This window comes from Tasmannia lanceolata, unplaced genomic scaffold (assembly GCF_043159265.1).
Source record: "Tasmannia lanceolata isolate RefF3 unplaced genomic scaffold, GAP_Taslan_0.1 ptg000002l, whole genome shotgun sequence".
In the NCBI taxonomy this organism is placed as follows: Eukaryota; Viridiplantae; Streptophyta; class Magnoliopsida; order Canellales; family Winteraceae; genus Tasmannia; species Tasmannia lanceolata.
The window spans coordinates 33,830,058-33,841,255 of NW_027518679.1; the positions used below are offsets into that span (position 1 = coordinate 33,830,058).

At 37.9% G+C, this 11,198-nt stretch overlaps 1 non-coding gene and 1 pseudogene across 1 annotated transcript; one reads left to right on the forward strand and one right to left on the reverse strand.

The window, feature by feature from the left end:
• Positions 1-537: 537 nt before the first annotated feature.
• On the forward strand, positions 538-724 carry LOC143845855 (small nucleolar RNA snoR143). The gene has a single exon (XR_013234546.1). It is a non-coding gene; the product is annotated as a small nucleolar RNA snoR143 (small nucleolar RNA).
• Positions 725-3,070: 2,346 nt separating this feature from the next.
• LOC143890954 (protein FAR1-RELATED SEQUENCE 5-like) lies at positions 3,071-5,759 on the reverse strand (annotated as a pseudogene).
• Between the last annotated feature and the right edge of the window lie 5,439 nt (positions 5,760-11,198).

Below are 11,198 nucleotides of genomic sequence, written 5' to 3' on the forward strand. Positions count from 1 at the left end.
CCTTTTCCAATATATAAGAAACTTTTCACCCCTAACCCTAAAATTGAAAAGCATATAAGCCCAAGCCCGAAAGAAAATCTTAAGCTGCCTCTACCTCTGGGTTCTATATCTTGTCTAAGATTTCCGATTCTTCTCTGGTTTTGGTTCTTCTTGCTTTTGATTATGCTTATTTTTTCTTTCTTTCTGGTTTTTGTTTTGCTATTCTAGTAGTGTATAGAGATGGGCTGTGATTAGAAAGAGAGAGGACTTGAGTTGGGTTTTCAGACCCATTTGAGATTTAGGGGAAGACCAAGGTGCCACCTCTCTTTTGTTTTTCTTAAGGGGGTTTTTGGTGTCTTCTTCATATTCCCCTTATTCTATTCTCGATGGGTCTTCCCACAGTGACAGAGCTCCCAAACCTACACTTGATATGAGCTTCATCTTATTTTCTGTTTTTGTGTGGCCTTAACCACATGTGCGCATGATAGAGTAGTTGGTATTTGAAATCTAACATGCGCCGTTATTATTATTATTTTTAAGTTCTTTTTGTACATGTATTTGCATTTGTTGGTGTGATAAAAGGAGGTCCCTGTGTGATATGGGCCTTTCTTGAACAACAATGCAGAAAGTAAAAGCCGTTTCTTTTAATTTATTAGAACGGCAGCGGCCAGACAACCGTAGGCATGGATCCACAGATGAACGGCTCTTATCAATGCTGCTTGTCTACTGATTCCATGTCACATTTCTCTTAAAAGTTATGCTTCAAAAAATCAACTTTATGTGATTTCTTTCCACTGTAGACAACTTTTTTTGTTTTGTTTTATTTAGAGGGCGAGCCTTGGCCTAATGGTAAGGTTGCTCCAGAATGACATGGTGGTCACGGGTTCGAGTCACGGAAACAGCCTCTCTGCAAAGCAGGAGTAAGGCTGCATACATCTAGCACTCCCTAGACCCCGCAATGATGGGAGCCTCTGCACTGGCTGCCCTTATTTTTTTGTTTAGTTGCTTTTGGAATAGAACATGATATTTCTCCTATTTTTTAAATTTAAAAATAGAATCTAGAACTTAGTTGAACACGATAATCTTAAAATTAAGAAACAAAAAGAGAGAAACTAAGGGTGTGTTCGTTAAGTATTCTTTTACGGGATTTCCCCCCTTTTTAGGGCGGAGAATGACGAAACCCAAAAAATCCTCAAAAATCATGTTTGGCTGCGTGACCCGCTAAGGTCCGTTTCCAAAATTTCTGCTACTTCGTCGACTGAAAAATAGGATTCCACGGAGCGATAAATAACTGTTTCTAAAATTTCTCATCACTCTGCCCGATTCTTTAGGTGAGAATGAGAAGTGCTGCCGAACATGTCCTAAGGTTTCTTTTGCCCTTTTTGGGGGTTTTGTACGGGGTCAAAACTTTGGAGCATTCTTTTTGAAGGTTTTTATCGTTGAATCATCTTAATGCACAGAGACTTTGTGAGGATTTGATTTCTCTGATTTGAAAATTGGAGTGGGCAGTGGAGAATAGTAGCTAGGCAGTGGGGCCCTGAATAGGTTTAAAACCTATTAGGCTAAAGTTGAAAATCAAATCGTTTTAAAGATTAAATTTGTGAGGTTCGATATTAGGGGGAGAGTACGACAATACACTGATTTTTCGCTATTCAAATATTCTCCAGTAAACTAAAGGCATAGCATGCGAACTAAAGGAAAAGCACCAGTAGTGACATTTGGTTAAGAAATGACTTTGGACTCCATAGATTCTCTAACCCAAGTAAGGGATTTCCTAGGGACCATCCCACGAGCCTGTCCCTGCCCTCAGATGCAACAACCCAACCGTTAGTGCCATAGTCCCTAGGAAATCCCCCAAATAAACATGCATCATTGTCAACAACAATTTTGAGTCCCATAAAAATCATTCTCGAAACCTAGAATTGTGACTAATCCAATTAAAATGAATAGTTAGAAGTAAGTTTCTTCAGCACATGGCCACAATCCAAATTGTAGAAAGCACAATTAAGCTTAGCCAAATGACACAGGTTGTGGATTGCGGAATCTCTAATACAACTAATGCTCAGAAATGACAGTGCGGAAGCTTTGGGATAAGGGAAGGTTTGATAAATAAGGTGGGGCATTAAAACAAGTAAAAAGCATAAGGGGGTGGGGGGGTGGGCATTAAAACAAGTAAAAAAAACCTGCATAAAACAGATTTGATAAATAAGAAAAACATGATTTTCAATGAGAAAACTTACTTCTTTTTCTACCTAAAAGATAGATAAAAGAGGAGATTTTCTCCACCAAAACCCAAATCAAATTTCTATTATTCAAAGCCTCAATCGTTTACATCTTGTTGTCTATAATGTAGACTTTGGCAATTTCTAAACCTACTCAACTTGGGTTTCCAAGTTCGACTAGAAGTACGAAAAGAAACGACCAAAAACTTCTCTAAGTCTAACTCCTCAACGTTGAGGACTTTTCTTTCAATTCTTCACTCTTGTGATTAAATTAGCATGACCACATTATATTTGTAATAACATATATAATGATATGGATAAGGAAATGATTCATCGCAATCATGTTTTATTAATTGCACTAACTCATCTTGTCTTTTTATGTAAAGGGGCTGCCAAAGGATATTAGCGTTCCCATAACACTCTGACCAGGCAATTTAAAAAGAAACACAAACTGAGTTTGTGCAATTATTAAATCATGGTTGTGCCTATATCATTTTCCTATGGATATCCAAAAGCAAACTTCAATAATAAAGGAAAATGATTTGAATAAACTACACAGAATCATCAATGGATTAAATGCCAATAGATGTAAACATAGATGTCCAATGAAGTTAAACGGTCTTCAAGATCTTATATTCCCCAAAATCAATGTCACCTTCACTAACTCATTCTCTGCATACTAATAAGAATGTCTATCAGCTCTGAATTGTATCAACAAACTAAAACCGCCTATGACAGTTGTTTTTCTTTTAAACTAATCAAGACTAAAGAAAATCCTGTTTCCAAACATACACAATGCAAAAGTATACTCCAAAGTCAGCAGACAATACATCCTCAAAATAACCCCACACACCAAGATCCAATGCATGCTATTTGATATACCTGCAAGGACAAAAACCAAATAACTTTCATGTCATTAATAAAATTTCAAGATCTAGGACATTAACTAGAATATGATCAAACCAAGTATCTTACCTGAGTGGACTGATTATTTTGTGTATTGACCCTAGTGAGGGTTGAAACCTCAGAGTATTGAACTCCTTGGTTAGCAACATATTGCTCTTTCTATGAGTTGGAATCAGTGATGGAAGATTCCTACAATATATGTCAATATAAATGAGTTCCTACGATATTTGTACAACTACATATTTTTTGACAATTAGGTAAGAGTGTCTTACCTGAGTGAACTGATTATTTTGAGTATTGACCCAGTGAGGGTTGAAATATCAAAGTATTGAACTCCTTGACTAGCAACATATTGCTCTTTCTGTGAATTGGAACCAGTGATGGAATATTCCTACAATGTATGTCAATATAAATGTGTTTCTACTGAGGGACGACTCTTGTAATATTTTACAACTATGTAAGCATGTCTTACCTGAGTGAACTGCTCATTTTGTGTATTGCAATCAGTGAGGGGAAATCTCCTATACAAAGAGAGATCATTATATTAATATAAGCGTAATGCTTTACCTTTCAAGAAAAAACATAAGAGTAATTTTTTTTAATATTCATATAAGATTTTTCAAAATGTACCTCCATGGATAGTTGGCACCTTGAAGTTTTTGTGGATTTATGCTTCCGTCGCTCTAATGGATCTTTCAACCGACCACGCGCACGACCGATTGTGGCTTTTCTTTTAACCCCACGTATTGTAGTTGTCATAGGATCAACAGTGTGAGCCACTTTTTCAACATGTTCACTATCAGGAAGTAACGTTTCACCTTGCGTATTGGGACAAGTACTCAAAAAAATATTTTTCTTCATATCCTGCAATTCCTTGAATAACTCAACTACGTTTATGTGCATGTGCGAATAACTTTTCATGATCCTTTGCAAAGGATGCAATCTCACGAAAATTGCGACACAAATGACCATAACGCTTGCCCATGGACTCTTTAGGATTTTCATGTATCTCAGTGTCATGATAATCTGTGATACTCCTAGCTTTTGCATCTCTAGTCCATCTTTTCAATATATACTGAGGTGGGATCATTTTCACATTCTTCTTGTCCAGAACTTTTAATGAATGCGAACATAAAATCCCAACAAAAGTAAATTTCATGCAACTACATACAAGTGAATCAAACTTAACCACATGCTTCACAGTCCCAGACTTACCAACTTTATATATATTGTAATCAAGTATACGTGTATACTCTTTTTGAAACAATTTAAATACTTCTGGGTGTAAACTTCCACTCCATGCCGTAACATCTCTGCATCAACGAATAATATAGGTGTGGTCTGTTTCATCTTGAAATCAGCAATTAATTCTTCGTATCTTCGATCTGTCAAAACCCTTTCATAATGTTCAAAGAATCGTAGAAGATCATGCTTAGGCTTAAGATATTTTTTTAGCACATTGTTCATACTTTCACTTCGTAGTGTGCTCTTCATATCCATTGTAAAAGTATGTCGCCCATACACCATAGCCCATTTTTTCCTCTCTTCAAACATTGCCTTTAATCATTTATAATCTATAAGATTGTACTTTTCAAGTATATTATTCCATGCTGAAAGCCACTCATCTTCATCCTCATGATCATATATGCAATTACTTAGATCACGCGCAAATTGATTTGATCTATGAAACAGATGGCTTAATTTCTTTGCGGCATTTTGGTAAATGTGCCACACACAGTCGATAACACGTTTGGGGGAATACCTCAGATATTGCTTTGGCCATTGCAGCAGACTGATCTGTTAGAATTGTCTTTAGATGCTTTCCAGACATCGTACCTAGGAAAGTCTCAAACAACCACTTAAATGAATCTATAGTTTCATCATAAAGCAAAGTTGCACTAAATATCACTATTTGCTTATGATGATTAACACCAATAAATGGTGCAAAAGGCCAACCATAATCATTTGTTCGATAAGTTGTGTCAAAACATACAACATCCCCAAAAAGACAATAATCACTCACTGATCGTGCATCAGCCCAAAAAATGTTCGTAATCATGTCATCTTCATCAAGCTGTATTGAATAAAAGTAAGATGGGTTCTCTAATTGCATTTTTTGAAAATATTGTAAAATAGCTCCAGCATCTCCCTTTTCCATTACTATCTTCCGTTTTCTATGTATGTAATTTCGGTAATCCACATACGAAAATTCAAGGTGTTCATGCCCTCCAAGTCCTCTACTCATCATTTCTAATGTTGCTTTAATTGGGATCCCTGACTTATCTGCATCATTTGCCTGTACTTTTTTAGCCCCGGTTATACCCGGTTGATTCGTAGCATATGTTTCATTGGTGTTCTGACCAACTCATGACTATGCTTTGAATCAAATGGCACTATTCGATATTTACCACTTTTTTGAAGTAGGCAAGTCATGTGTGCCTTACATCCAACTCTTGAAACTGGTTGATGATACAAAACCTTTTCACGCCTTTTGTCCTCTTTTCGATATCCTTCTTTTGAATAAACAAAACATCTCCTCTTCACAAATCCAATTTTGGATTTATGCACAACTTGTTTTCTAACATTAAAACCAATTTTCCCACCATAATTAGTATAGAATTTGAATGCATTCTCATCGGAAATAAATTCCATCCCAATTTGTGGTTCTTAAATTATCTTCCCCATGTCTTCAACGAGATCATCTGATTTTGAAGATACTTCAATCATAGGTTCATGACAACAATCATCATTCTCACCCCTCAAGAAGGAACAATCCACGTTCTCCATTATCCTGCAATATAAATACAAAGCATACACTCTAGAAATCCCCAACTGAAGAAGCAAAAGAAAATTGGATAAAATCAAACCTTGGAATTATTTTTCAAAAGAGAATGATTGGAACAAAATGTTTTAATCAACTGAATGAATAAAACATTCTCGAATAGAAATAAAACATTTACACAAGGTAGGGTTTAGAGAAGAGAAGTTAGTAACATCCTTATTATTTGGTGTACCTATTGAGAGACTATATGCGACAAGAGTCTTATGAAGCATGATCTGTTGTAAAATGATACTGATCCATAACAGTACATTGCATTCAAAAGACAAACATTTAATTTGTGTTTAAAATGCATCTATTTTACTAAATAAAACTTAAATATCCACATTTAACCAGAACTTCAAAGAAAAAACACCTAAATATAAATGCAGGTGACATATATATACCATAATGGAGTGCTCCTTGAAAAAGTGAGAGGTTTTAGCGGTGAAATTTTCATCAAGGGCGTCGGCATGGAGCATCTAGAAGGTTCAAAAGAAACGAAGAAAAGTTATTTTCTTTATAGAATTGCATACAAACCTATGTTAACATTTATCTATACCATACAATGGAAAATGACTTCATTTTTAGGAAAAAAGAAAAGGGTGAAAATATCATTTTCAATATGCATATATATATATATATATATATATATATATATATATATATATATATATATATATATATATATATATATATATATATATATAACGGATCCTACACATATGTGTAGAGAGTTCTCTACACACTAGCTTAAAATACAGTGGGGGCCCACATTGTTTGGGTGCCAAGCCATCCATTTTAAAGACCCTCACATAGATAGGGTGTCTACAAAAAATCAGATCCATAGGATCATCCCAACCCTACGATTTGTGGAGGTAAAATGGATGTCTTTAAACCTTCACAAATTAGTCCATTTTTTGCCTCCACAGTTCGAATGGTTAGGATGATCCTATGGATCTGATTTTTTGTGGACACCCTATCTATGTGAGGACCTTAAAAATGAATGGTTTTGATCACCCAAATAATGTGGCCCCCACTGTATTTTAAGCTAGTGTAGATAACTTATCTACACATGTGTGTAGGAACCGTTTTCTCATATATATATATATATATAAGAAGAGACCAAAAGAGGAGATTTTATATGGTGTAAGCCCTTATAGTCCTGTATTTTTCAAAAGTACTGTACGGACTGCATCATAGGAATATCCAAACCGTCCATGTGATTGAACCTAACATAACTTAGGGGTGCAACTTGGGTCGCGTTGGGTCGGGTTGAGACCAATCCGAGGAACCCATTTTTCCAACATGAAAGTTGAGTATTTTTTTGTGTTAAAGAGTCCTCAACGTGGGAGAATCTTACTCGCCCAGGTCAAATTGCACAGCAATTTCCTCCTCAACGTTGAGGAGCCAAGTTTTGTTCAAATTTCCTAGCTTCACACGTCCAACACTCACAGAAACTTGCTAAAGTTTCTCTCTTAAAATCTATCCATATCAAAAGCAAATAAAATCCTAATAAAATAAAATTGTAATAAAAAGAAACTCTAATTAACTAAAACTCTTTATTCTTTGGATCAATGTCAGTCATTGATCTACGGAAATCGGTGAGATGCCCATGCATCACCAAATCTTAGGATCTGGTAAATCATTGTAAGCTAATGAATTTGGATCCGTGTGTATCTCAAGATTAAAAGGTAAGTCAATGTAAACATTTTGATCATTCAACTATGTCCATTGGATCATACCTGCCATTTTACTCCAATTGATAAAGAAATTACAATCCTAAATGATCTTGCAAAAGCCTAAAAAGCCAAGCAAAATGGTCGAACCATTTTAGGGCATTGGTAGTATAATTTTGTCAAGAGTGTCACTCAATTCTGAGTTGAGGATCAATCTTCTAACTATTAGGGGTGCAACTCGAGTCAACTCTAGGGAATTTGGTTGAGCTTTTACCTTAAAGTTGGGTCATGTTTGGGTTTGTTGAGAAAATTCGCCGGATAAAACAATCCGATTGGGCATAAATTAAACAGAAAAGAAAATTATTAAATCAAGCCACAAGATGAACACCAAGATTTTATGTGGTTCGGCCAAGTCTACTCCACGGGCAAGAAACACGATCTTCCACTATGAGAAAAAACAAAATACAAGGATTACAATGGATTAATCACAAACCCACAAACCCGCAACCCTTTCCTTGCTTATCAAACTGAAGACCGTACACCAAGAGAAAACCGAGAAGAAAATCTACAAGAGGAACTCAAGACCAAACCCGAGAGAACCAAGAAGAACTCTCTCTCTCTCTCTCTCTCTCTCTCTCTCTCTCTCTCTCTCTCTTCCTCTCTCTCCCTTCTCTCTAGAGGTAGCCGACACACCTCTCACCACAAGAAAACCCTCACTTGCAGCCCACACAAGATAGAAACCAAGAGTCCTTTTTTTATGCCTTAGGATTTTAGAAAACCTAAAAACATTGCTATTTTGGTTTGCCTTCCCACCAAAGTAACCCATTCGACTAGGAAATAAGGCAACTTTCCAACAATCTCCACCTTGGCTTATTTCCCAGCCACCTAAAGATTTTCTGTTGATGTCGTCACCGGTTCGCTATCGCTGCAAACCACCATTAACCTTGTAAAGTACTGGCTACACACCATCGAATCATCCAGGTTTTGACTCCCCTAATTCGATCAACGCGGCCAATTGACATGTGTAGCTGCCAACCCGTTGACTCACACAGTCAATCTTGGAGAGGGATCTCGATCCATCCTCCCCAACGTAGGTATTGCCATTCTCTCACCATCGCATGCAACCTGGAAACCTCTATTTGCACCAACAGCGAAAGAGACCGTACGTGTGTGCACACAATTACCCTATTTCCAACTAGCCATCGAGATGAACACTAGTCACCGTGTCCCCGACCAGACGATATAATCCATGACACTCTTCTCCTTTCATCAGAACCATACAGCCGCATATGATTTTCATGGCTCCACTTGTAACTGAAGACCTGCAACCCCTGGAGTCCAACCGGCCAAGAGATACTAGATTCTTCCATATCTTTGGGACATACGCCACACCACAAAAAGTACGAACCACTCCATCAAACATTTTGATCTTCACGGTTAAACCTCCCGTGACATCACAAGTAGTCCCGTCACCCAAGGACACTATCTCAACTCTTGTCTCCTGGAACTTATCAAAATATTCCCTCTTGGAGCATGCATGAACAGAGCACCCTGAATCTAAAATCCACTCATTATGATTAGAAGTGTGATTACCTGTGGAGACTGTGAGAACGTCTCCAAACATTTTGCTATGTTCATCAGTTACCGCCACCACAGTATTCATAGCACCATTGTCTGCCTGGTCAGCTCGCTTTGGACAATCCCGCTTGATGTTGCCATATTCCTTACAACAGTAACACTGCACACCCTTTCCGCCAACCCTGGATCTTGACCTGCCGTTTCCTGATCCCCTGTCAAACGACCATCCTTCTTTATTCACACCATGAACAACCAACACATGCTCTTCATTTCCACCAAGAACAGATTTCTTCCGCATCTCATTAGATAAGAGTGACACCGTGACTTCCTCTAACTTTACTTCCTCTAACTTTATTGTATCCTTGTTATACAGTAAATTTGTCACCAGGTTGTCATACGAAACAGAAAGCAAAGTAAGAAGCAAAAGGGCCTTGTCTTCTTCCTTCAACTTTTCATCAACCTTATGGAGTTGATCCACAAGCCCGTTGAACACCGTAGTGTGTTCCAAAAGATCCTCACCTTCTTGCATTTTCAGCCCGTACAATTGCCGCTTCAGATACAACCGGTTGGCCAAGCTTCTTGACATATAAAGCTTTTCCAACTTCTCCCATAATTTAGGCGCATCTTCTTCTTCCATAACGTTAAATATAACGCTATCTGCGAGACATAGTCGAATCGTGCTGACCGCCTTCGACTCAATGTCTTCCCACTCGGTACCCGTCATCTTCTCCAACTTCACATCCTTTCCCTTCAACACCTTAGCTAATCCTTGTTAAACTAGGATGCCCTTCACCCTCATCTGCCACAGGATGAAACTACCCTTTCCGTCAAATTTGTCAATGTTGAACTAAGTAGAACTTGATTTTACCGCCATCTCATATTACTTCGCACTTCTCAGTGTAGCACTCCATCTCGAACAACAATCTTCTTGGACAATCTTTCCACCCCCAAAGATTGCTCTAACTGCGATCCAACCACAACACCCACGATCACTCCACTCGGCCTCGGCGATCGCTCCAACCACAGCTCTGATACCACTTTTTGAGAAAATCCGCTGGATAAAACAATATGATCGCCCATAAATTAAACGGAAAAGAAAAGTAATAAATCAAGCCACAAGATGAACACCAAGATTTTACGTGGTTCGGCCAAGCCTACTCCACGGGCAAGAAACATGATCTTCTACTATGAGGAAAAATAAAATACAAGGATTACAATGGATTAATCACAAACCCACAAACCCGCAACCATTTCCTTGCTTCTCATGTTGGGTATATAGTATAACCCTAATTATGTTCTAATATAAGCCCGGTAAGATAATGGATTAGTGTAGTGGGCCTACATGGGCTAGAGTCCATTAACCAGTCAATAACCCTAGTGTATCTTTATATATAGGGGCTGGAGGCAACAAACTAGGTTTTCCAAACTAGATACCTAGGGTGTAATGCTTCAAGCAACCTTGCTTGACTCTAGCAATCTTGACGCATTAAGAAAACCCTAATTTTTGGATCGTCCCATCTTGGTGGCTGATTTTGCTCTTCTCCAACTCTTTCCCACAAGAAACGACTGCCTCTCTCTCGTGGATTTTTTTTCCATCGTTGGAATTACAAGAAAAAAGGAGTGGATGGAATTTTGGGGCTCGGATTTGGTGTATCTCCCTTGTGAATTTGAATCCCTCGAGTTGCTCTCTCTTTTGAAAGGGTTTCGGACTACCTGCAGATTATAAACCGAGCAATTTATTTAGCAACCTGCTATAATACACAGAGCAGCCCTCTCCATCCTTTATCGTCTCAACCAATACTCTGTTGCCCGAGTGCAGAGAAACTTTAAAAGAGAAATTGGTGGCCCAAATCACTTGCAGTCAAATTGATATCGGCAACCCTTGTTGGTTGAATATCTTCCACAGCTTGTTGAATCCTCTTTGGGAGAACAACATGTTGCAGAGCGTGGGTATACTCTCCTTCGAATTTGTTTTTTAGGCGTGGGTTCAATACAACAGACAAAGTTTTCTGATTG